General features: G+C 41.6%; 1 protein-coding gene across 1 annotated transcript in view; it reads left to right on the top strand.

Moving 5' to 3' along the window:
- Positions 1-24,181, top strand: part of LOC147673986 (E3 ubiquitin-protein ligase TRIM39-like) — a 149,267-nt gene that overhangs the window by 69,445 nt on the left and 55,641 nt on the right. The window lies entirely within an intron of this gene.

The following is a 24,181-nucleotide window of genomic DNA, read 5'->3' as shown; positions in this document are numbered from 1 at the left end:
AAAAGCTAATATCTATAGCTGTAACATATATTCTTATTCTAATTCACAAATATATTTTATATATATTTGTATTATATTTTTTAATTCAATTTATATTATAGTTTAAATTATTTTTTCTTGTTTCGCTGCCGGTCCGCGAACCGGTAAACGTTCCGTTAGTGCAAAAACCGCGTTAGAAAGGCACATCGTGACGCGTCCCGTAAACGCACCATATCGCGTTACTACGTAATGCCCCTTATGACGTGCTGCGTTAGCGCACCCGGAAGCGTTCTGGAACGCGAACCAAGGCGCGAAACGTAAAGCCCCGGAATCGATCCGAGGCGCGGCGCGGAACGTAAGCATAACAGGTCATGTGACTAGTTCTTAAAACTTTTCATTGGTTCATTTTACTTTTTGTTTCCTAATGATGGAACGCTTGATCATATGACGTAAAATAAACACTTTTCATTGGTTTAGAACATTTTCTTTTCTCAAATGATGAAAGTCCCACCTTTTTTCCTCACTCCGACTTTCATTTTTATGAGAGAAAGACCTGTTTTTGTTTGCTAAGACATGGCATTTGTATTAGCTGCAGCTGGTGGATCTCCACCACCTCCACCACCACCAAAGAAGAGAGGACCGACTAGCCAGGTCATCTTCGACCAGGAAGAAGAAGAAGAGGAAGACGAGGAACAGGAGCAAGGGACAAGTGGCTTTCTGAAAGAAATGCCAAGAACGTCCCATGTGAAAGTGAATTTTATCTGGCAATTTTTTTCTTTTCCTTCTCATGAAAAGAAAGTTAATGCCAGGTACGTTACCTGCCTCATCTGCAAAAAAACACTCTTGAGAGGGACCGAAAAAAAATATAGCTTTGGTAATCATACCATGCATCGGCACATGGAGAGTTGGCACCCTCTTAATTATTCTAAAGCACAACTTCGAGATTTGGTGGATAACCCCCGACCGGCAAAAACATCCACCAATGACTTAGCAATAAGTGAGTCAGAGGCAAGGGAAACGGTCCCAAATCTGCAAAAGAACTTTGGGCAGATGAGATTGACTTGTGTAGCATGTGGAAAATTAATTTCACATGGAGAGATGAGTATTACTTTAATAAATAGATCATTTGAAAATCATCAATGTCCAAAACGTCCTAGAAAGTAATTTTTTTTTTTTGTTGCTCCTGTTGAGCCCTTTGAAGTAAATCATTTTTGTTTCCCCTTCCTCAAAAAAAACACAAAAAAAATATAAAACATCAAAAATAATTAAAAAAAGTTCTTTTCAGAACTACCTTTTCTTTTAAAAAAAATTGCTAAAATGTTTAGCACTCTAGCATCCTCTATTTCTTTTGATACGCTTCCCGGTTAGCGTTCGGGTACGCGAACCGAGAGCGAACTAAAAAAAATATTTTTTTTAAAAAGACGAGTTAATAAACAGAGTAATGTGAAAAGAAAGACAAATAGAGGGAGTAACATACAGTTACTGTTGAAAGAGGGACTGATAAAAGAAGTGAAAAGAGTAGTATAAATAAGTAATAGAAAAAGAAATGAAGGAAGTAGCAAAGACAGGAAACTAAGGGTTAAAAAAAAGAAGCAGAGGAACTAATAAAAGTTAAATCTGATAGACATGTAACGTAGAGTACTAAACGCTTACCTTATAATTGTCATTACCGTACTGTATTATCATTTTTATACTTTTAATCTGTGTAAGAAAGAACAAAAAAATTTAAATTAATACAAGGTGGTAAAAAAAGAGTGAGCATGAGACAAAATGAATGTTAAATGTTAAATGTGGTATACTAGTAAAGCGCACAGCTGCCCCAGCAAAGAGGCGTCCCGGTGCTGTATACCGCTGGGGAACCCATCCTAGCTTTCCCTGTGAGATGGTCCCTTCTGGGCATCCCCAAGGTGAAGCCAGGCATCCCCGGCGCTGATGGGGCCGTTAGTAGAGATTAAGCAAGCTATTGCCCAAAGTTGCTGAGTGGGACCCATGGTTGGAGTAGGCACCGAGGCGAGAATTATCGAGTCCGCTGAGCATGGCCCAAGATCCTGCCGCGTCAGGAATCGAACCCTGGTCCCGGGCCGACCTCTGCTTCTGGGTCTGCCACCTCTAACCAGTGAGCCACACCAATCCATATACATATTAGAAATCACAATTCAAAGTAGAAAATTAATTAAACATATTTAATGGTTTATTTTTGCTGTTATCAGAAAATATCAAATTTCACTGAAAACAGTGAGTTGAAGGTATTCATCATATAACAGCGGGGAAAAAAAAACACAATCAAAATGATTGTGTTTAAAAAACCCAAATAATATAAATAAGCAGAAATAGGAACTTCTCCAAAGTAACTTACTTTCTATGACGTCAAAGGATATCCTATGAACAGCTTATACTCTGTTGTGCTGTTACTATTTTCTGCCCGCCACTTTCTGAAAGATAAACTCAATTGTTTTAAGAAAACTGAGACATACAAAGCAATTTGAAACAGCACACTAAGTTACAGCAACACCTAGAATCATTATAGTCCAATTACCTACCCTAAATTCTGACTTCAAAAATCAAGTCAAAAGGCAACATTGCTTCATACTCAATTAGTAATGTTTGCTGAAAGACTAGCCATTTTTTAAATTTAAAATAAGCTGTGTAATATCCAGATGTTGTCAAAGGACCAGCATATTATATAATAGCTGCAGTTGCAAATGTTCTTCCTGAAATCGATGACTGTGTAGCCAAAACATTTTTAATTAGACTGGACAACTTATTTTCTTCCACTTTATGAGGTTGAAATTGTAAAATGACATTTCATCCATAAGTTTTCATAAATAATGTTTACAGCATTGCAGACTTACATTTCCTCTACTCCTTATTTTGATCTGCTGCTTGACTTTGCTTATAAAAACAAAATGTTTTCGCTCTGTACTACAATTATCCACAAGGCCATATATAGTAGGAGCCATTAGAACCTCTGTAAATTCCTCTAAACAAATCCCAAGCTTCCTTTCCTAAAATTTTGGTTGTAAGAACACCAGGTAAGAATTTTAAAGGTGGAAAGGCAATCTTTTTTTGAAAGTTAAAACAGAATCATTGCAGAATGACCAACCGTTTCCAGATTTCAAATAAGCTGTATAATGTCCTGAATTAGTTGAAGGACCGTTATGATATATAATTGCAGTAGTTATAAAAGTCCTTCCTGATATTGACAACTGCGAAGCCACAAAATTATTAATTAAAGTTGTCAATTTAGTTCCATCAGGCCTACATTGTTGGAACATTAAAATGACATACTGGCCATAACTTCGTAAAATTAACGTGGATAGCATTCCAGACTTACATTGGCTGCACTCCATATTTTGATCGGCTGCCTTTACTAGCTTATTGAAGGATACTGATTTACTGTCAGGCAAAGTTAAATATATAAATCTTTCTGAGTCTACACTAGTAGTACTTGATAGCCTACAGTTCTCGCAGTCATGCTGCCATTGATAAGAAAGGCCAAATAGATAATCTACATCTACACCCTCATCTTGCAATACATCAAGCATATACATTAAAAACTCCTGACAATCCTGCTGAATATTTTCAGAGAATTCTGTTTGACCTGATCATTCGTCTAACAGAAAACGAATTTCAGACACACTTTCTACTCTCGTTCTATCAGCACTACATTTCTCTAACACAGAATTCAAAAAACAGCATAAACTTTGTTCCGAATTGATCACAATCTGTTCTTTGAAAGTCTCTAGTGAATAGAGAACATTAACAACTACATTAGCATAGCAGTTGACACCAGAACTATTTTCAAATTTAAAACCAACAACATTTTCAACAGAATTCATTTTATTCCTGCTTACAATTTTAGGTTCATCGACTTTTGGTCTTTTTGCTACAACATCCCTACTATTACTGATATTTCTTCGTTTTCCGGCCTACCACACGTTTCTCAATCAAAGGATATTGAGGCAAATGTGGTGCATACTCTCTTCTTAACCTATTGTATTCCTTAACATAATCTAGATCCGCAAAAATGTTTGTGACATCACAGTCAATCAAATACAAACCCGATAAAGTTCTGACTCGTGACAATGCTACATAAGCCATACCCTCTTTGAATACAGAACTGCCAATATTCACTAAAGCAGTGTCTACACTTAAACCTTGCGATTTATGAATTGTCACCGCATATGCCAAGCAAACAGGAAACTGCTTACGGCGAACATATAAGTCTTTTACAAGCAAAAACCTAGCAGAGCAACGACCAATTAGCTGTACTTCCTCAATGCTATCAAATTTAATTTTTAAAAATTCAATTTCATCTCTATTTCTGTATTTTTCAAAATCAACAACATTTACCATTGATCCATTTACCAGACCTCTTTCAACATGTAAATTCCTTCTCAAAATGATTCGGCAATTTAAGCACACATTCAAAGTCTTTCCAATTTAAATTTCAAATTCTCTGACAAAATAATTGTTGCTCCCATATGCTCTATTTTGTCAATAGCTTCCAGTTTCACAATCTCTTGTTTTTCTAAATTCAACATTTTGTTGTTGAAGATGGAACATTCTGCAAGAGTTGGCATCAAACATATTCCATATTTCTTCACAGTAATTTTCTGAAAAATATCCTCTGGCAAAACGTCTTCTTCTGGATATAAATTTGACAGTAAGCGTGCATGTAAAGCTTCTTTACCACGCTCAGTCACTTTCCCGATCCTAATATCTTGTAGAATATTCTTGTAATCTTCGTCCTTCGCCTGACGCATATTTTCACGCAGCTCAGCATAACTGAAGTTTAACCATATGTTAACGTTGCCAATGCTCCCTAGGTACTTCTTAATATCTTCATGTGTAAGCAGTTTAAACACTGGTTGTCCTTTCACTGGTGTCAGCTGCAGAAGATCACCAAAAACAATGATGTGTTTGCCACCGAATAACACATCATACTCTGTTTTAAGAACTTCCTGCATTCTTAAATGCACAAAAGCAAGCATGACATTGGAAACCATGCTTACTTTGTCAATGATAAGAAGTTTCATCTTCTTCAAAACTCTAGATACTTCACAACAAGCATCTCCAGATAACTTGTGGTATTGTAATTTGTTATCATGCTCCACTGGCAGCATCAGTAACCGATGCACAGTAATCCCTTTAATGTTATGAGCTGCCAGTCCAGTTGGAGCTGTCACAACACAAGACAGCGATGAATCAGTCCTTTTCTGCAGATAACATGAAATTGCTTTAATAAGGAAACTTTTTCCAGTTCCTGCTTCTCCACTCACGTACAGTCGGACAGGCTTCAACGACGTACATGAGCACTCTTCCTTCTCATGACTTAATCCATGCTCAATTTGATTGGTAACTTCGACATATATTTTCCTCTGCTCAACGTTAAGTTGTCTTTCCAATTCTTCTAAGTTAACCGCATCCTTCTGAGCATGTGCCATGGCTCTTTCCACTTCAATCATGGCAGTGGCAGCTTCATTTTCAATAACTGGTTCTCCTAGTGGATTCTGACTCAATGAAACAGAACTCTGACTGTCCTGAGAACTGTCTCTAGCAATCTCGGCTGCAATTGTTGCTTCCTGCTCAATTTCTGCATTCAACATTAGTAGATATTTTGGAAAAACAGGACATTCTATGGACTCCTTGGCTGCATTGAAGGAGTCTTCGTAACAGAGAAAATCCCCAAGCAGTTCCTCTTCTGCACGCCAAGGCTTGAAAAGTTGCAAAAGAGCTAAATAGAAAAACTCTTTTCTTTCGGGAGATTCACAATCCAATTTTCGATGATTTATCAATTGACATTTTTTTTGCTTGACCAGACATCCCTCACTTCCAATTACAGCATACACTCCTTTATCAATATCTTCTTTGATGTTCCTCTTGAAAACGTAATTTTGAAGAACATCATACAGACAAGCATTCTCCAGGTGACTGCTTCTATTTGGATAATATGTATCCAACATGTTGCTCTTCAAAATATCTGTACTGTTTGGCTCCTTCTCCGCCAAATACTCAATTTCCCGTACAGGTTTCAGAACTCGATTACGCGTTGCAGCAAGACCAAGACTCGCCCAAATGATACTCCTAGATGTGGCATAGAGACTTGCTGAAGATAACCGGTCAGAACATTCGTAAGCTCCGATTTCTCGATGCGACAACATCTTCAGACTGAAACTGTACAACTTCTTACTGAGGCTCTTTTCATGGGAAATATCCTCCCACATATCCTTTAGAATCACCTTCCGCCTCCTCACCCACGCACACAAAGCCCTACACGACCAAGGCCCGAGCTACCTCAACAGCCGAGTCAACTTCTACGCTCCCAAACGCCACCTCCGATCAGCCAACCACGCCCTCGCCGCCGTCCCCCGCATCCGAAGAGCGACTACAGGAGGAAGGTCCTTCTCCTACCTGGCCGCCAAGACCTGGAACTCCCTCCCGACCGACCTGCGCCTGACCCAAGACCACCTTTCCTTCAGGCTGTTCGAGCAGTAGCGGCACCCCCCCCCCCCAGCGCCTTGAGACCCTAGCGCGCTTTATAAGTGTCACTGATTGATAGTTCTGTCTTTTCTTTTTTGGTGATGTAAGACGTCACATACCGAGCCACAGCCATACAGTTGTCAGCCACAAACTGTATATCCATGTTAGCATTCCACATGGACAAAATCACTGGGTTGTAGTCGTTGATGTACTTGGACTCTTCGTTTCTTTTCAAATTGTATGTGTTTTTGGGTGATTTCCTCGTCACATTATGTCGCAGCGATGACATCAAATTGTTAACTCTTCCTTTTGATAACACCGACCGTGGAAATGCAAAACGACATTTGGTGTAGTATTTGTCCTTGTTTCTGAATTTACGACGGCAGTACTTTCCACAACGATGGCTTTGAAACCGTAAAACTTGTTCTCTTAGACTTTTGTCTTCGTTTGTCTTTGGAACAGCACATGTAACATACTGTTCTATGAAACTCATCACTAAGTCATCCGGATCTGTTCCAAATTTGGGTGCATCTTTGATCCATAGCAGCATATGTATATGAGGAGCACCTCTTGCTTGATACTCCTTTCTCCAGAAGAAATCCAACACCTCTCCAAGAGGTGGATTTTTCTTGTTCGTGATGAAAGACATCATAGCTTCAAATCTATGATTGAAATACCTGCATACATTCACAGGATCCAAAGAGCACAGTTCTCCGGGTGTCTTAAATTCAATATTTTCAATGTTTCCATTTACCTCTCGTAGAAATTCAAGTAAGTCTTCCCAGCCATACTCAGCACAGCTGAGAGTGAGGAACCATGTGGGAGTTCCTAAGTTCCTCAGCATACATTTTAAGTCACCATGACGGCGGTACCAATACTCATTAGTACCACGCTGACAAGCCATGAGATTAATCAGGTGAGAATCCAAAATACTGTCTTGCACATTGACTTTATCCATAAAGTCCCTTGCCGAGATATTTCGCAGTTGTACACCCCTTTTCAAGATGTGGTTCACTGCATAAGACAATCCAGAGAGATCACTTTCAAACAATAGATGAAATAAATAGGGAATGCATTGTCGAAACCTAGGATCTTCTGTATACAATCGTAAAGTCTGGTATTCTGAAGCAGGAATTTGAACAGGTCGCTCATCATATCGTCCTCCTCGACCTGTGGGAAATAACTGTGGGAAAAGCCGAGCTTCCAAACTTTCCTCCCAAACACTAATGGGACTCCCTTTGGCCTGTTTCATTTGAAACAACTCAATAGCATTCCCCATGACTTCCTTGGAATGCAAAGGATGAACACTATAATGTTCATATATTTCTTCCTTTCTAGAGGCTTCTACTTTCTCAATTTGACCAGGACACAAATCGCTGTCCTCTTCTTCACTTACTTCCTCTTCTGCAACACATACATTCTTGTAGTACTTATTATTTTTTTATCAAATACAATGTTGCCTTTTTGACTTTCCTAACATCCACTAAATCTTGCCAGATTTTCTTACTCTTTGTCGGAACACCATTAACTATGATAACCAGAGGTTCCTCTTCCACTTTCTCTACTCCAATTGTATTAATGTTTTTCTTCAAATCCAAAGGCAAATAAACAACCCTTCCCTTTAATCCTCTCTGTAAATCAGATGGAGGCAACTTCCCTGTCTTTGGCTCCATTCGTACAATAGCCTGGAAGGGATGGACACTTTGAATCAAAATAGATTCATAAGTATTTAAATCCTTCAATTCCTAAGGAATGTCATCTAATTCCAGATTATTATAAACAGCTCTAGCAGGCATCTGGTTTTGGTTTAATTTGTTATAGCAATAAGTACACATACATTGGTCCGCTCCCAAATCAAAACAATTTTCTACCATCAAGTATGTGGCAAAATCCTTCCATTCACTATTTTTTTCCATATCACTCTTTGCATATATATCCACTAACTTAGTCTGATTCTTATAATAAGTCCGTCGACAACACACACAAGTGAAATTAGGCCTCTCACTTGATTTCACCATAAACAAGGAAATTTCCTTGTGAAACTTATCTGTACTGAAAATCTGTTCACTGTCTTCCACATTACCTTCTTCTAGTGGTTCAATATCAACATTGTTCTCTTTACCAGCAAAGTAACAGAACTCAATTTCTTGACAAATATTCTTCACATCTACTTCAGAACCATGCAAAAGAGCTCTGCTTAACTTTTTAAGCATAATTGCTGGACTCCTAGCATAATACAACATTCTAACAAATTTCCTCACTTTATTATGATGCACTGCTAGCATCCTGAAATGATGAAATACACTCTGGCATACTCTCCTAGAAAGACAAGCCAGTGAATGGCCACGCAAACCTGTCACTTGTCTCACTCTGCAAGGATCTAATTCTTGCAACAACTTTATTTTTTGCTTTACACTTTTCTTATGAAATGTCCGTATAAAATCACAAAGCAAATTGATGGAATCCTGTCCCACACTGCAAATAGAACTACACTTCTAGGTGTACACTGGTCCCTTAGAACGTCTCCCTAAAACCTCATCACTTAGCGCCTCTTCTGCATCTGCAGACACAAGTATTTCTTTTTCAACCGGATGACCATCTTTTACCTCATATGCTCGACCACTGCTGTCAACTGCATGCACCAAAACATTGTCCTGAAAATAACTCTCCTCATTAAAAAATGCCTCACTATTTGAACTATGCATCCATTCTCCTAAGAAAACTTCACAAAAATTACTTCGATTAACTTCTCTCTTCCATCTACTATTAGATTTGAAAACATAGATTACCTTGTTTAGTTTCCTAATTCTATTAATTACCAAAATAAATAACTTTCGCTTAATTTCGAAAGCCTGATCAATAATTTTCTCTACATTTTTCTTTTTCTTATAAAATGACACTTTCTGTTGACCTTTTTTAAATTGTTTTAGCAAATTGACAATTACCCTGTTGCGGAACATTCGCTTACGAATGTCCCTGAATATATTTGCCCTTCTACTGCCATGCACAGAGTTATCTCCTGCTCTAGCACAAACTTTTTTGACGGGCCTTTCCTTTCCATTTAAATTGGCTCTCTTTTTCTGGACTAAAACTTGTTCTGTAGTTATACTTTTGTTTCTACAAATGTTTCTAAGGAATGATTTCGTTCTCTTACCCGGTGTTCTCTTCGTCCGTTGAGGTAATTCTAATGTAGAGGACTGCTGCAAAATGTTAGTCTTTTGCTGTCTTTGACGTTTCATAGCCTTTCGAATTCTATCCTTAGACGGCATTCTCTAATTTCCAAATAATCTGAAGTTGAATCTGTGGTGAAATATAATAAAAAATGTTATTAACCACTATTACCAAACAGTAAATCAATAACAGTAAGAATTAGATTCAACAATGCTATAAAAATGAATAAAATAAAAGAATTCACAAGGGTGCAGGGGGTATCACTTTGACACCCTCTGGCACCCTCAAAACAGGCACAGATGCCATGTGGCAGACAAACCAGCCCTAAGGACAGGTCTACCTTTCACATGACATAAGTGTGCAAGCACTTTACCATGAAGTTTGATTTCATGCTAAAATACCGATTCGTTAAGGCCTTTGGGACTCAGAAGAGTCCCCCCTACATAGCAAATTTACAGAATCGGTAAAATTACCGATTCGGTATTTTACCGAACCAATAATTTTTCCGATTCTGTAAATGTAGATTTACCTACATGTGGCCTTGGATATAGGCCCCTACATACCGATTGGCCATTTAACGGTCGGAAACGGCCGAAATCGGCCGTAACCGGTCGGTAAATGGCCTGAAACGACCACCTACATCGGGCCCTAAGTGTGCATGCATTTGATTTCAAACAAAGTTTTTAAACATTTTATGTAAAACAATAATACACCTACATTCATGGGGAACAGACTTAAAATGCCCTAATACACATGAAAACGTTTTTTTAAGGACCTTGCACCTTTTTTTCAATAACTTTTAACATGGCTATGTAACTCAAACAATCGAAATGAAAATTTGCCAGGCACACATGGGGGCGTATTTACAAGGGCCTTGCACTACGAGGAAAGTGACTTCAAATGACCAGAAAAACATGGGGACGTATTTACAAGGCCCTTGAACCCGGGGGAAGTGACTTGAAATTGCTAAGCACACATCGGAGGGTATTTACAATGCCCGTGCAACACTTATGCATCATTCTCTTTTAACATGGCTATGTAACTCAAACAAATAATCATTCCTATGGGCTTTGAAGCCCATAGGAATGATTAGGCATTACCGATTCGGTATTTACCGAATCGGTAATTAAAGAATTCACAAGGGTGCAGGGGGTATCACTTTGACACCCTCTGGCACCCTCAAAACAGGCACAGGTGCCATGTGGCAGGCATACCTGCCCTAAGGGCAGATCTGCCTTTCACATGACATAGGTGTGCATGCACACATGTGCATGCACACCGGAATCGGTATTTTACCATGAAATTTGAATTCATGCTAAAATACCGATTCGTTAAGGCCTTTGGGACTCAGAAGAGTCCCCCCTACATAGCAAATTTACAGAATCAGTAAAATTACCGATTCGGTATTTTACCGAACCAATAATTTTTCCGATTCTGTAAATGTAGATTTACCTACATGTGGCCTTGGATTTAGGCCCCTACATACCGATTGGCCATTTACCGGTCGGAAACGGACGAAATCGGCTCCTAACCGGTCGGTAAATGACATGGAATGACCACCTACATCGGGCCCTAAGTGTGCATGCATTTGATTTCAAAAAAAGTTTTTAAACCTTTTATGTAAAACAATAATACAGCTACATTCATGGGGAACAGACTTAAAATGCCCTAATGCACATGAAAACGTTTTTTTAAGGAACTTGCACCTTTTTTTCAATAACTTTTAACATGGCTATGTAACTCAAACAATCAAAATGAAAATTTGCCAGGCACACATGGGGGCGTATTTACAAGGGCCTTGCACTACGAGGAAAGTGACTTCAAATGACCAGACACACATGGGGACGTATTTACAAGGCCCTTGAACCCGGGGGAAGTGACTTGAAATTGCTAAGCACACATAGGAGAGTATCTACAATGCCCGTGCAACACTTATGCATCATTTTTTACATGTACACCGTAACATTAACAACACAATTGCATCATATATCTGTTCCGCAAAAGCGACGCATTGCAGGAGTCACATCATTTTACCATCAAAAACAATTTCACCGATTCTGTAAATGTAGATTTACCTACATGTGGCCCTGGATTTAGGCGCCTACATACCGATTCGCCATTTACAGGTCGAAAACGACCGAAATCGGCCGTAACCGGTCGGTAAATGGCCTAAACGACCACCTACATCGGGCCCTAAGTATGCATGCATTTGATTTCAAACAAAGTTTTAAAACCTTTTATGTAAAACAATAATACACCTACATTCATGGAGAACAGACTTAAAATGCCCTAATACACATGAAAACGTTTTTTTAAGGAACTTGCACCTTTTTTTCAATAACTTTTAACATGGCTATGTAACTCAAACAATCAAAATGAAAATTTGCCAGGCACACATGGGGGCGTATTTACAAGGGCCTTGCACTATGAGGAAAGTGACTTCAAATGACCAGACACACATAGGGACGTATTTACAAGGCCCTTGAACCCAGGGAAAGTGACTTGAAATTGCTAAGCACACATAGGAGGGTATTTACAATGCCCGTGCAACACTTATGCATCATTTTCTTTTAACATGGCTATGTAACTCAAACAATTAATCATTCCTATGGGCTTTGAAGCTCATAGGAATGATTAGGCATTACCGATTCGGTATTTACCGAATCGGTAATTAAATAATTCACAAGGGTGCAGGGGGTATCACTTTGACAGCCTCTGGCACCCTCAAAACAGGTATTGTGCCATGTGGCAGACATACCTGCCCTAAGGGCAGGTCTGCCTTTCACATGACATACGTGTGCATGCACACATGTGCATGCACACCGGAATCGGTATTTTACCATGAAGTTTGATTTTATGCTAAAATACCGATTCGTTAAGTCATTTGAGACTCAGAAGAGTCCCCCCTACATAGCAAATTTACAGAATCGGTAAAATTACCGATTCGGTATTTTACCGAACCAATAATTTTTCCGATTCTGTAAATGAAGAATGCAAAATCGCCTTTGAAAGCAGAATGCAAACACTTGACGCAAAACATCATTTTAAATACACAGCTGACTTTCTTATTTACGCAAAAAAACATACTACTCTTTAACTACTCTTTAACTAAAATATATAAACGACAACTCACCTTTACAAATTCTTTTTGAAATTCAAAACAGTCTCAGAAACACACCAATTATTCTTTACCAGAATTAAAGGTATGCACTCCAGAGGCTGGAACCAACAAAGGCACCGAAACGCTGATATTCAACACACATATCTCTCATGTCAGCCAATAAAAACTCTTCCCTCACTTTTTTCAAATCAACACCCTTCCCCCCTTTGCCCTTTCTACCTCTTTTCCATAGCAACTACCGCCTGCCAGACCTGTCATGGCCACAAGTTCACACAACAATGTTTCAAATGCTAATCCACTGCAATCTTTCATAACAACATTTTTAAATAACCATTCAAAATACATCTTTCAAAGAACACATCCATGCACCCTAACTTTCTGTTTTCAGCAATGGAAATACACCAATCACTGCTAATGAATCATTTGCACTTAAACTCCACAGTTTTTTACATTACAAACATCACTATTTCAACTGCCATTTCATTCCCACACTTCATCTGACTGCAGCAAAAACTCCTCTAGCTATGTTTTCAGTCTGGATTCTTGGACATAGCTACATCCACTGGGCTCACAGGTATGCTGATAACAGAAATTTACACAACCTCGATTTACAAAATGTGGAAATCAAATGGATTGATCGAAGAGGATTGAAATGTCACCAATTGATACCATTGGTGAAAACCTTTTTACATTTGCCAACCCCTGACCTCATAATAGTGCACTGTGGAGGAAACGATTTGGGCACTTTGACTGGGGTAGGTCTGGAAATGCTCCTAAAAGACACCTTTGAGCAATTGATGACACTTTTTCCTCAAACTGCCTTGGTATATTCCAATATATGCCAAAGACAAAAATGGAGATGGTCCAATCAATTTTGTCCACAAATTGAGAAATCGAGGAAGCATGTAAATAAGTCTGTTTCAGCTTACATGAGGGACCATGGAATGGGCTGCATCTACAACAATAACTTGCGTTACTACATGCAAGATATCTACAGAGGAGATGGCGTGCATTTCTCAGATGAGGGGAACAGAGTTTTCATACTAAATTTAAGAATGTGTATTGGTTCCTACTTATAAGTTTCTAGAACATACACAGAACCCAAAAGCTCTTTTCAGAGCTACCTTAACTTAGTGTACTCTTTTGAAATTTCGAATGTACCTTTTTTCACTTATTTTCACCTATTTTCGCTTCCCGGTACGCTACCCAGTTCGCGTACCCGCAGCTAACCACGCGAAAAAACACAATTTTTTTTATCGACATATATGAGCCTCCTCAGCCACCCTCAGAAAACTTAGGGAAACAGCATACGTCTAAAGTACCCCAATCTACCCATTCTGAACATTATTTACCCTCCATCTTATATCTCAATTCTACCGAAACACAAAATGGAGGACTCCCGTAACACTGCAAGTTCGCGTACCGGGAAACGCACTGACAAGCACTCGCTCAAAAAAGGTGGGAAAGTAATTTACAGAAAAACCACTGGAGACACTTTCACCAATTAAACAGTAGCTCATACTACATACCAGTCCCTACCATTTTCACAAATTTAGTTGGAATACCATTTAGCCATTTAGCATGTAGAACTCTCTAAAATCCCTGAGGTAAATTACTTCACAAAACATATCGGAAGTGTTGGAAATGACAACCAATTAAAATATTACTTTCAATTTCTACTATTATATCATGACATTTGATTGGTTATGTACCTGAATATATATAAACAAAGAGAGAGAAACACAGCCATTTTGACTACTACTTCTTGAAGTGCAGAACAACAAAAAATTAACTGATAACTTCAAGTTATATTTAAAAGGTAAGATATTATTTTTAAAACTGAAGTATGTTCTGTACTGAAAGCTAATTGGAAAAACATTTTCAGACAGTTTTATTCTATCACTCTGTAATACTTATAGAATAAAATAGACTTCTCTGTTGTAGTTATGGCAGGGCCAGTCCAAGGATTTGCGAGGCCCTGGGCTAAAAGGGAACGTGCGCAAGGCCCCCTCCAAATTACATAAGTGACCACTTAGAAGGAGAACATTCACAGACACTGTGGGGGCCCCATTGTCCAGCATTTTGACGCCCCCACAGTTTTAACTTTTAATCCACACGCATTTCTCACACCTTCATAGGAGTGAGAATTGATTGTGGTCTAAAAGTTAAAACTGAGGGTGCGCCAAAATGCTGAACAATGGGCCCCCCACAGTGTCTGTGAATGGTCTCCTTGCAATTGAGGGAGCGTCTCCTTCTTCCTCCCCTATACCTCCTGACACCATCCATGAGAGGCCCAAGGAGGGGGCCCCCTGCAATAGACCTTAATTACAGGCGACGTCTTTCTTTGTGATAGATCTCCAGGAAAACAAAAGGACACATCACCAGTGCGTGGCACCATGCCGGTGGGCTGAGTGCGAGGTCCTGAACGGCAGCCCACACTGCCCATGCCTAGCGCCGGCCCTGAGTTAAGGATAGAGTTAGACTTCTCTAGTATAATTCAGAATTGACTAAGAGTTTATTTGATAATTTTCTTCATATTTCTACTTCCAATTTGATACCATACACTGCCCAAAGAAAAAAACACTGTTTAAATAACCAAACTGCCTGTCTGTACTGAAACCCAACAGTGCCCTATCTGTACTGATATATTTATTTTTTATGCAATTTACAGCAAGAAAATGGAAGGACAACAAAATGAAATTAATATTTCATTTGAAATTAATATGGAGAACAATCCTAAGGAAGACAAAGATGAAATAGACTTTTTGGATCACTCTCTGGACCAAGACTTAATTAATTGTGTAGAAGAAATTGAATCATGGAATGAAAAGGAGGACAAACCTGATGAATTAATGTTGCAAATTCTTTTAGATTTTGAAAAATCCCAACAATAAATTTTTATTTAAAAATTAAAAATAGTTTGAGACATTGTTCTTTTTTATATGTAAATTATGAAATAGTACCAAAATAGATATAATATAAAGTGAGACTTAAAATATACTGTGCAACTTTTTGGTGTTACATACTAACTTTGTTCATAATTACTTCTTTTCTCCCACTATATAATCCCCAATGTGTATTTAACATCTCTTTATCATCTCCTGCCACCATGTTGTTTCGGCTTTCCAGACAGACTATGGTATGAATTCCATATACCACAATAACTTCTTTAACAACAAGCAAGATATCTACAAAGGAGACGGCGTTTATTAATTTATAGACTCTACATTGGTACCTACATGTAGCTACGTAAATAAAAATAAACCAAAAAAAACAAAAAAACGAACAATCAATAAACATACAATAAGTTAAAAGTCAATCATTCTTGTTTCCTTATAGTACGCTCCCCAGACCGCTTTCCGGTACGCGTACCGGGCGCACCCCACGAAAAATGTTTTTTTGGTTTTTTTTTTGTTTTGGCCCAGCGGGGCACTTTAATATCCCCCTCATCAATCCTAGGGGGTCAGAAGGGGTCTACCTTGCCCCCTTTCCTTCATTTCCCCCTTCGTTTTCGCCTCCTCTTGTCTCTCAATCTTACCGAGAGACAAGATGGCGGCCGCTACGGACTGTTTAGAATGTTGACAGACACCGGAGAGCCAATCAGCTTCGCTTTGCAAAGCTCCGTTACGCGAAAAGTATGCGAACTAGTACGCTATCTAGGACGCTGTCACAGATATATCTGTTTTTTAAAACGTTAATTTCTCAAAATCCACTGGAGCACATATATTGAGAACCAGCAAAGGCACATCGGGCTAACAGTCCCTACAATTCTGCCAAGTTTCGTGTAAATCCATTCAGCCGTTCGAGCTAAAAGTGAGGCCAAACGCCCTATGGAAAAATGAATGGGAAAAACGCGTTTTGGGACCCCCCTTTTTTCTCGGCCCCCCCTTGACGAAACCCCCCCCAAAATTTTCAGGGGCTGCTCGGAAACAAAATGTGCCATTTTCCTGAAAATTTCAGCCGATTCCGTCCACAAACGCCAAAGTTATTAGACATAGAATTTCCAAAAGTTCCATAGAGAAAAAATCCTAACTATATATACCTACTGGCGACCACCAGTAGGTATATATATGGTTTGTGAGTCAGTTCCAAACGTGAACTGACCCGTGAAAACGTTCTGCCAAATGTTGAAAGCGCCAGCCTTTTGAATTAAGGATCCGAGCCCAGTGTCTGCCAATTTCAAATCAACATGGAAAAAGTAACATCATGGACGGACACACGAACCAAACGGAAAACCAATTGAAAATCAATCGGATGATGACACAAAAGGCCTGAGATACACACACAGTGCAAATATGCGCTGTAAGAATCAGCAGCACAACGCTCTACCCACTGGAGGGTTTGAATTATAAACTGTTTCCTTTGCATCACAGTTTCGAACAAGAGGTCTCAAAACGTAAGGACATTGTGGATAGAACAGTGGAGAGACAAGAAACAATAAGAAAAACCAAGCAAAAGAAATCGAACTGTGACACAAAATAAACGGATAAAAAGCGCAACCACAAATCCCACAAGCCATTGCAAAAACGGAAATGACTCCATGAAGGAATGCCATTGGGGCAAATGAAATGACTTTTAAAAAACCGGATGCTGGTTGTGCTCAGAGCTAGGCTTACCTCTGAGGAAGTTCCATGTTGGAACGAAACATGTTAGGAATATGCCACAAGCCGCTGTTCTTTCATCATTAAAGGAGCAGAAATCCAGTTTTCAGGTGTGACCATTTGTTTTTTTTCCCTCGGGGACTTAAACACTGTTGGAATAAGTATTGGCGTGGTTCTGCCGAAGGTTCCACACCACCAGAAGAGCGCCTGATGTCTCCCGCCTAGAACCTTGCAGTTTTGACTCGGTACAACCGAACATAGGGGGACTGGTGCCGCCGAGGACTGGACCTCGGTATTGGTTTGTGAGTCAGTTCCAAACGTGAACTGACCCGTGAAAACGTTCTGCCAAATGTTGAAAGCGCCAGCCTTTTGAATTAAGGATCCGAGCCCAGTGTCTGCCAATTTCAAATCAACATGGAAAAAGTAACATCATGGACGGACACACGAACCAAACGGAAAACCAATTGAAAATCAATCGGATGATGACACAAAAGGCCTGAGATACACACACAGTGCAAATATGCGCTGTAAGAATCAGCAGCACAACGCTCTACCCACTGGAGGGTTTGAATTATAAACTGTTTCCTTTGCATCACAGTTTCGAACAAGAGGTCTCAAAACGTAAGGACATTGTGGATAGAACAGTGGAGAGACAAGAAACAATAAGAAAAACCAAGCAAAAGAAATCGAACTGTGACACAAAATAAACGGATAAAAAGCGCAACCACAAATCCCACAAGCCATTGCAAAAACGGAAATGACTCCATGAAGGAATGCCATTGGGGCAAATGAAATGACTTTTAAAAAACCGGATGCTGGTTGTGCTCAGAGCTAGGCTTACCTCTGAGGAAGTTCCATGTTGGAACGAAACATGTTAGGAATATGCCACAAGCCGCTGTTCTTTCATCATTAAAGGAGCAGAAATCCAGTTTTCAGGTGTGACCATTTGTTTTTTTTCCCTCGGGGACTTAAACACTGTTGGAATATATATATATATATATATATATATATATATATATAATACTCTTATAGGTGCCTAATCAGCAACTGTAACCCCAGAGAAAAGTTTCATTGATTTAGACGTAATAAAAACTCCTATTGGACCGTCAGATGCAGAATTAAATGATCGGTTAAACTTTTTGCAGCAAAAAGATACAGAGCCAAACGTTTTAGATGTGGTAAAATTAAAAATAGATATTGAAGAATTCATAATAGGGACTATTGGAACAGATAAACTAAAAACATATCAAGATGAGAAATTAAATTTTATGAGCAAAAGTATAACATGGAGAGCTAAGAATCTTCATAATAGATTGGAAAAACTTGCAAATGATTTATGAATAGAATTCACTTAAATAAAAACGCTGCAAAAGCCATATAGAGTAGATTTTACAGAAAAGGAAATTGATAACATGAATACTGCAGGCAGATTAACCCAAAGAAAAGAATTATTTTGATTCTGAGAAGATGGGGAGATTTAGATTGATGGAGAATTAAATGGATGAAAAAGAAGGAAGATTCTAATAATAAAAACCTAAATTACACTGGTTTTTGGGGATCAAAGCACAGATGCCCACACAAGTCCTAACATCCCTATTTATCAAATACAAAAGGTGCAAAAGGGGCTTGAGACACAATCCCCTATACCTCCAAAAGTTGGGGAGCCAGTCGTCACCCAACCGGCTTTCCCAGAACCACAATAGACAAGATTAGCCCAGCACACTTTAAAGGTCAAATAATGAAAATTAAACAGTTTTCAAGATGCAAATGTATTCCAAATGAAGAGTCGATGTTATGTGGTCATGTTAAATTTCATCCTTTATTTTTCTTTTATTAATAAGTTTTGCCTGCCTTTTCACGTTGAGGATTGTGCTGCCCGAATTACGCGTCACTGGATACATATTCAACATGGAATTTTACTTGGAGTGAAATAGACCGTATTTTCAAGGAGTTAACTATTTTTAAACCCTGAAGAAGTCTGTGTAAGGATGAAACGCGTTGGCGGTTGCAAAACTTTTTAATAAAAGAAAAATAAAGGATGATATTTAACACGACCACATAACATCGTTATCGTGATTGGCTAGGGTGGGAATGTCTATGTGACTCAAATAGTCAACAATTTCCTCTTCCATATCGCCGACCTTAGAGGAATACAGATCCGAGTAGTACTGTTTAAAAGTCTCAGCTATCTCTCTGTCATCTGTGGTTGGCACTCCCGCAGCAGTGTTCACTATAGAAACGTGATGGCGCCGCCGCTCCCCCTTCATAAGGTTGCCCAGCACTGCGCTCGGCCGCTCCCCCTCTCCATATACCCGAGCTGTGGAATATTTGCTCATATGTTTGATCTCCCTGTCAGCTTCCTGATGATACTCCGCTATCAGGATTTTGATGTCTGCGCTCAATGTGTCATCTGCGAGACAGCGCTGCCTGTGTTCCAATTCCCCCAGTTTTTTCTCAAGGTCCGCTAATCTCTGCCTAATTGCTTTGAGTATGCCCGAGTGCTTTGACATCGCGACTCCTCTGATATAGACTTTGAAGGCCTCCCAGACTACTTGGAAGCTCTTGACTGAGCCTATATTCTGGTCAAAAAACATGTCTATGGCCTCAGCCAGCTCTCCCTTAAACACTGGGTCCAGTAGAGAGTTAGGCGGGAACCTCCATGTAAATGGCGGTATTATTTTACCTGGGATATGAATTTCCAGAAGTACAGGTGAGTGATCAGATAGAGTTCTGGGCAGTACTCTGCAGTCTCTCACTCGGTCTAGAATGGAGGAGGATGCAAGCAAGTAGTCTATCCTAGTGTGGACGTTGAAATATGCAGAGTAGTGCGTGTACCCTCCCTGTTGTGGATTTCTCAACCGCCATACATCCCCCAGGTCTAGGCTGGTGATTGCGCTCTGCAGCTCCAAAGCAGCAGCTGTAGGTCTGCGGGGAGGGCCAGTTGATCTGTCCAAAGTCGGGTTCATGGTGAGATTGAAATCCCCTCCCCACAGTAGCGGTCCCCGCTGGTCGAGTCGTTTGATCTTGGCAATAAGAGTCTTGTAGAATTCTTGCGAGTCAAAATTGGGGCCATATGTATTGACAACTGTAAGGTCGACGGCTGGGCCTCAACATCTAGATATGATAAATCTACCCTCAGGATCAATTTCCAGCGTTTGGATCTGTATTTTGGACTTCGGGTTAACCCATGTCAAAACCCCTCTAGCGCTAGTAGTGAACCCCGCTGCAGAGATGTTACCCTCCAACCCCCTGCTACGTAGCATGTGGCTGTGCGCAGGGAGGTGCGTCTCCTGAAGTAGCGCTATATCTATGTGTTGGCGTTGCAAGTAGCTGGCGACCTTCCTGACCTTGTGATGGTCGTTGAGGCCGTGAACGTTCCAAGTGACTGCTGTCAGTCTAGGTGTGCGTGTTGTTCCCCAGTCAGTGGTGGTGTTAGCCAATAAGTCTTGGTGTTGGGTAAGAAAAAGGCATATTCCTTTCTGTGTAGGTCGTGGTCATAGATTGCAAAGTCAGATTAAGTAATTCCCCCAAAGTAACAAAACAAACTACTGCCAAACATGTCAATACTGTTTGTAAACCCCTTCAAACTCCTCCATCCCCCTCCCACAGCAGACCAACCCCAACGTGGCCCCGCATGGTAGCAACCCCCTCCCGAATCACCCCAGGACTTCTCAGAAAATCCCCAGAGGGGACCAACAATGCACACAGCGCGAGGGCCGAGGTTGCCAAGTGAAACCGCCGTAAGTTCAGGCGGAAACAGCGTAGGCCTGGCCCCCCCCCCCCACCAACGCCAAAGGAGGTTTTGCCAGTGTGAGCCATCAGGGCACAGAGAAGCAGCTATAACATAATAACAGCCCAGCACATCCCACTAATAAAGCATTCCACGTGGTTGCTGGTACATGAGCTACACCAGTCCACAACTCGCATATGGCGGCTGAGTCTGTGTGCACAGGTTAGTCGCAGCGATAATAGGCAAATCAAAACAGTCTCACCAATATGTCAAATCCTCGGGCTTCCCGTGATATCTCTCTCTTAGGTACAATCCGTGGGCGCACGGGTGCCAGAGTTTTCCATTCAGCAGCGTTTAGTCTCAAAGCTGAGTCAAGGCACGTCTCGAGCAGTAAAGTGTCCCACATGAGGCAGAGCGCCTAGTCCTTGCTCTATCACTAATCCTGTTTGTCCAGTTGGCTGTCAGAGTCCTCCTCGCCGTTCTGACTCCTAGGACTGCCTTTACGTTCCTTTGTCCAGGCTTTCAGCTCCTTGTGGAGGTCCATAGGATCCGTGAATATGTGAGAATGACCCTGTTGATTAATTCTCAATTTTGCTGGATATAGCATGGCATAGTCCAGCCCAAGGTCGCGGAGTTGTCTCTTATATGGAGCAAAATGTCTGCGTTCTTCCTGCACCTTTGCTGTGAAGTCCGGATACAAAGAGATGTTAGATCCCTCGAATTACAGTGTCTTTTTCTCTCGGGCTATCCGCAAGGCTGTGTCCCTGTCTCTGTAGTTTAGGAGCTTGGCAATGATCGGCATTGGGGGTGCTCCCGGCTTCGGGCGCAGACCCAGCGTGCGGTGTGCCCTCTCCACTATAAACATTGGCGAGAACGCATCTGCCCCCAGCATCGTTAGCAGCAACTTCTCAACGAAGGGCTCCATCTTACCCGTTTGTGTGGTTTCCGACACTCCTGTGATTCGTATGTTCGATCTGCGAGAGCGGGCCTCCAAATCCTCCGATTTGTCCTGTATAGCCTGTAGTATTCTGTTGTGCTGCTTTCGGACTTTGTCCTATTCCGTTTGCGCCTCTTCCACTTCCGTGATGCGCCTCTCCGCCATGTCTAGTCGCCCAGCATGTTTGTCCACTCTCTCCGACATACGGTCCATTCTATAGGAGAGGGCATCTATTTTGGAGACCAGTGATGTTATGCTGTCTTGGAGGCCCTTTTCCATCGTTACCAACAGTGCTTTAATGTCTGCGTAGAACGAGCCCTCGGCTCCTCTCGTCTGCGGAGTGGGCTCCATTGCCTGTGTCTCCGGGGCCCTAGTGCGACGCTGTTCGAAGGGCAACTTGGTTGGGGTTTTGTCTCCCTTGCCCATTCTGCTCCCAAGTCGCAAGGCAACTCCTGTTGCGTACTCCAGCTGCGTCTCGGCTATGTAGCGCCTAGGGATCTAGCAGTCCGTCCTCCACGCAAGTGGCCGGGGTTATACAGGCCAGGTTACCAGGATCAGCTCAGGGCCAATGGGCACGATCTAGTTATCACTCTAGGGTCAGCCACGCCGCTGATGTCGCGTGGTGGGCCACTCCAATCGCTGCTTCACCAGGCACCAGAGCACGCCACAGGTGGTTCGTCTAGGCAGATCGCACTCACCGCCTGTGATTCTTCGTCGCCTTTCGCTCACTCCACAGAGCTGCTGCAACGTCCAATCTGTGAGGGCTGCCCGAACTACCTCCTGCACCTATTCTCCTGGGGGTTCCATAGTAACACTTTATGGGCCTTGCGTGATATTCTTCCAGGCGCAGAGGGCAACTAAAATGTATGTGTACCAGTGCCGGTGGCGAGGCCGGGTCTCAGCACGTCCTCACTGTCTGGGGGGGGGGAGGGTGGTCGCAGGGGCCCCAGTAGCCCGGATTTTAAGCGCAGCGACTAGGCTGGATCCTCGATCTGCCCAACGGGGGCCCCCCCGCAAGTTGTTTGGCTGCGCGGATCGTGGCTGCGCCGCCTGCCGCTCCCAGCAGCAGTCACTGCCTCCTCCGATCTCCCGCAGCTCTCCGTCTCCCCACCGGGCCGAGGTCTTACTGGTCTGCCGCATGTCTCGTCAATTACTGCGGCCGTCGTGTAGAATCTAGGTCGGGGATGAGCGTCCCAGGTCTTCGGCACGCTATCACCTGCTGCTCGATCCGCTGCTGCTCAGAGTGCCCCCGTTTCTCCCGCATCCGACTGCGGAGGTCTCCGGGCGAGTTTACAATCCTCCGTGCCCCCTTAGGCCCCGTGTAGGCAGGATAAATATCTGATTGTTTTGGCTATGGCGCGGAGCTACTGGATCAGGCGTCCGCCATCAGCCTCGGCAAGCTCCGCCCCCTGTAGTTCCATTTTTCATGACCTCCCATGGGTCGATAATACATGCTTCAGCCCATGGGAGGCCTCTGGGGTACCTGTGCCCCGGGTACATGTGTACCCTATACTAGGGACTGACAAGGGTACCCCAGTATCCAATCTGGCGTGTACCTAAGTTCATGACATAACAGTTTAGGGAGAAACCAGATAGACTCGGGTCCTGATTAGCAGGATCCCAGTCAGACTAGTCAAAATAGAATTACATGAAGCAAAAAATGGGTGTAACCATAAGAAGCAGATCATACTTTCCTACATACACTGATACAGTTACAGAGCCACTGTGTTGACTGGTTGAGGGGACCTGCACCCATAGTCGAGTTCTGGTTGCAAGATGCAGCCTATTGCCAGGAGCAACTGGCCGGCTACTGAGAACTAATGAGGCCGACATCTCGCCCTAAAGACATTTGGGAACCACTGCTATCGTACTTATGACAATGAGACTCCCCACGTTGATCGCTGCAAATCTGGTCTAACCTGCTGGTGCTTGCCCCCTGATCCTGCAGTGGCAACACCTCTATAGGTGCACCTGTATTATCGATTGCATTGGAGGAGTCCTATATAACTTTACATTTTGGAGGGGCCTGGGCTGCACTAAGCTTTTATCTTTAATTCACCGATTCAGTAACATTGTCAAATCGATGTCTCTGTTTCTCACCATGAGATACTGTTATGCTCTTATTGAACTGACTGACCTGCCACCCCCCCCCCAAACCC

The sequence above is a fragment of the Lissotriton vulgaris genome, chromosome 12, assembly GCF_964263255.1.
Source record: "Lissotriton vulgaris chromosome 12, aLisVul1.2, whole genome shotgun sequence".
NCBI classification, from domain to species: Eukaryota; Metazoa; Chordata; class Amphibia; order Caudata; family Salamandridae; genus Lissotriton; species Lissotriton vulgaris.
This window is presented reverse-complemented; position numbering and strand designations above follow the sequence as displayed.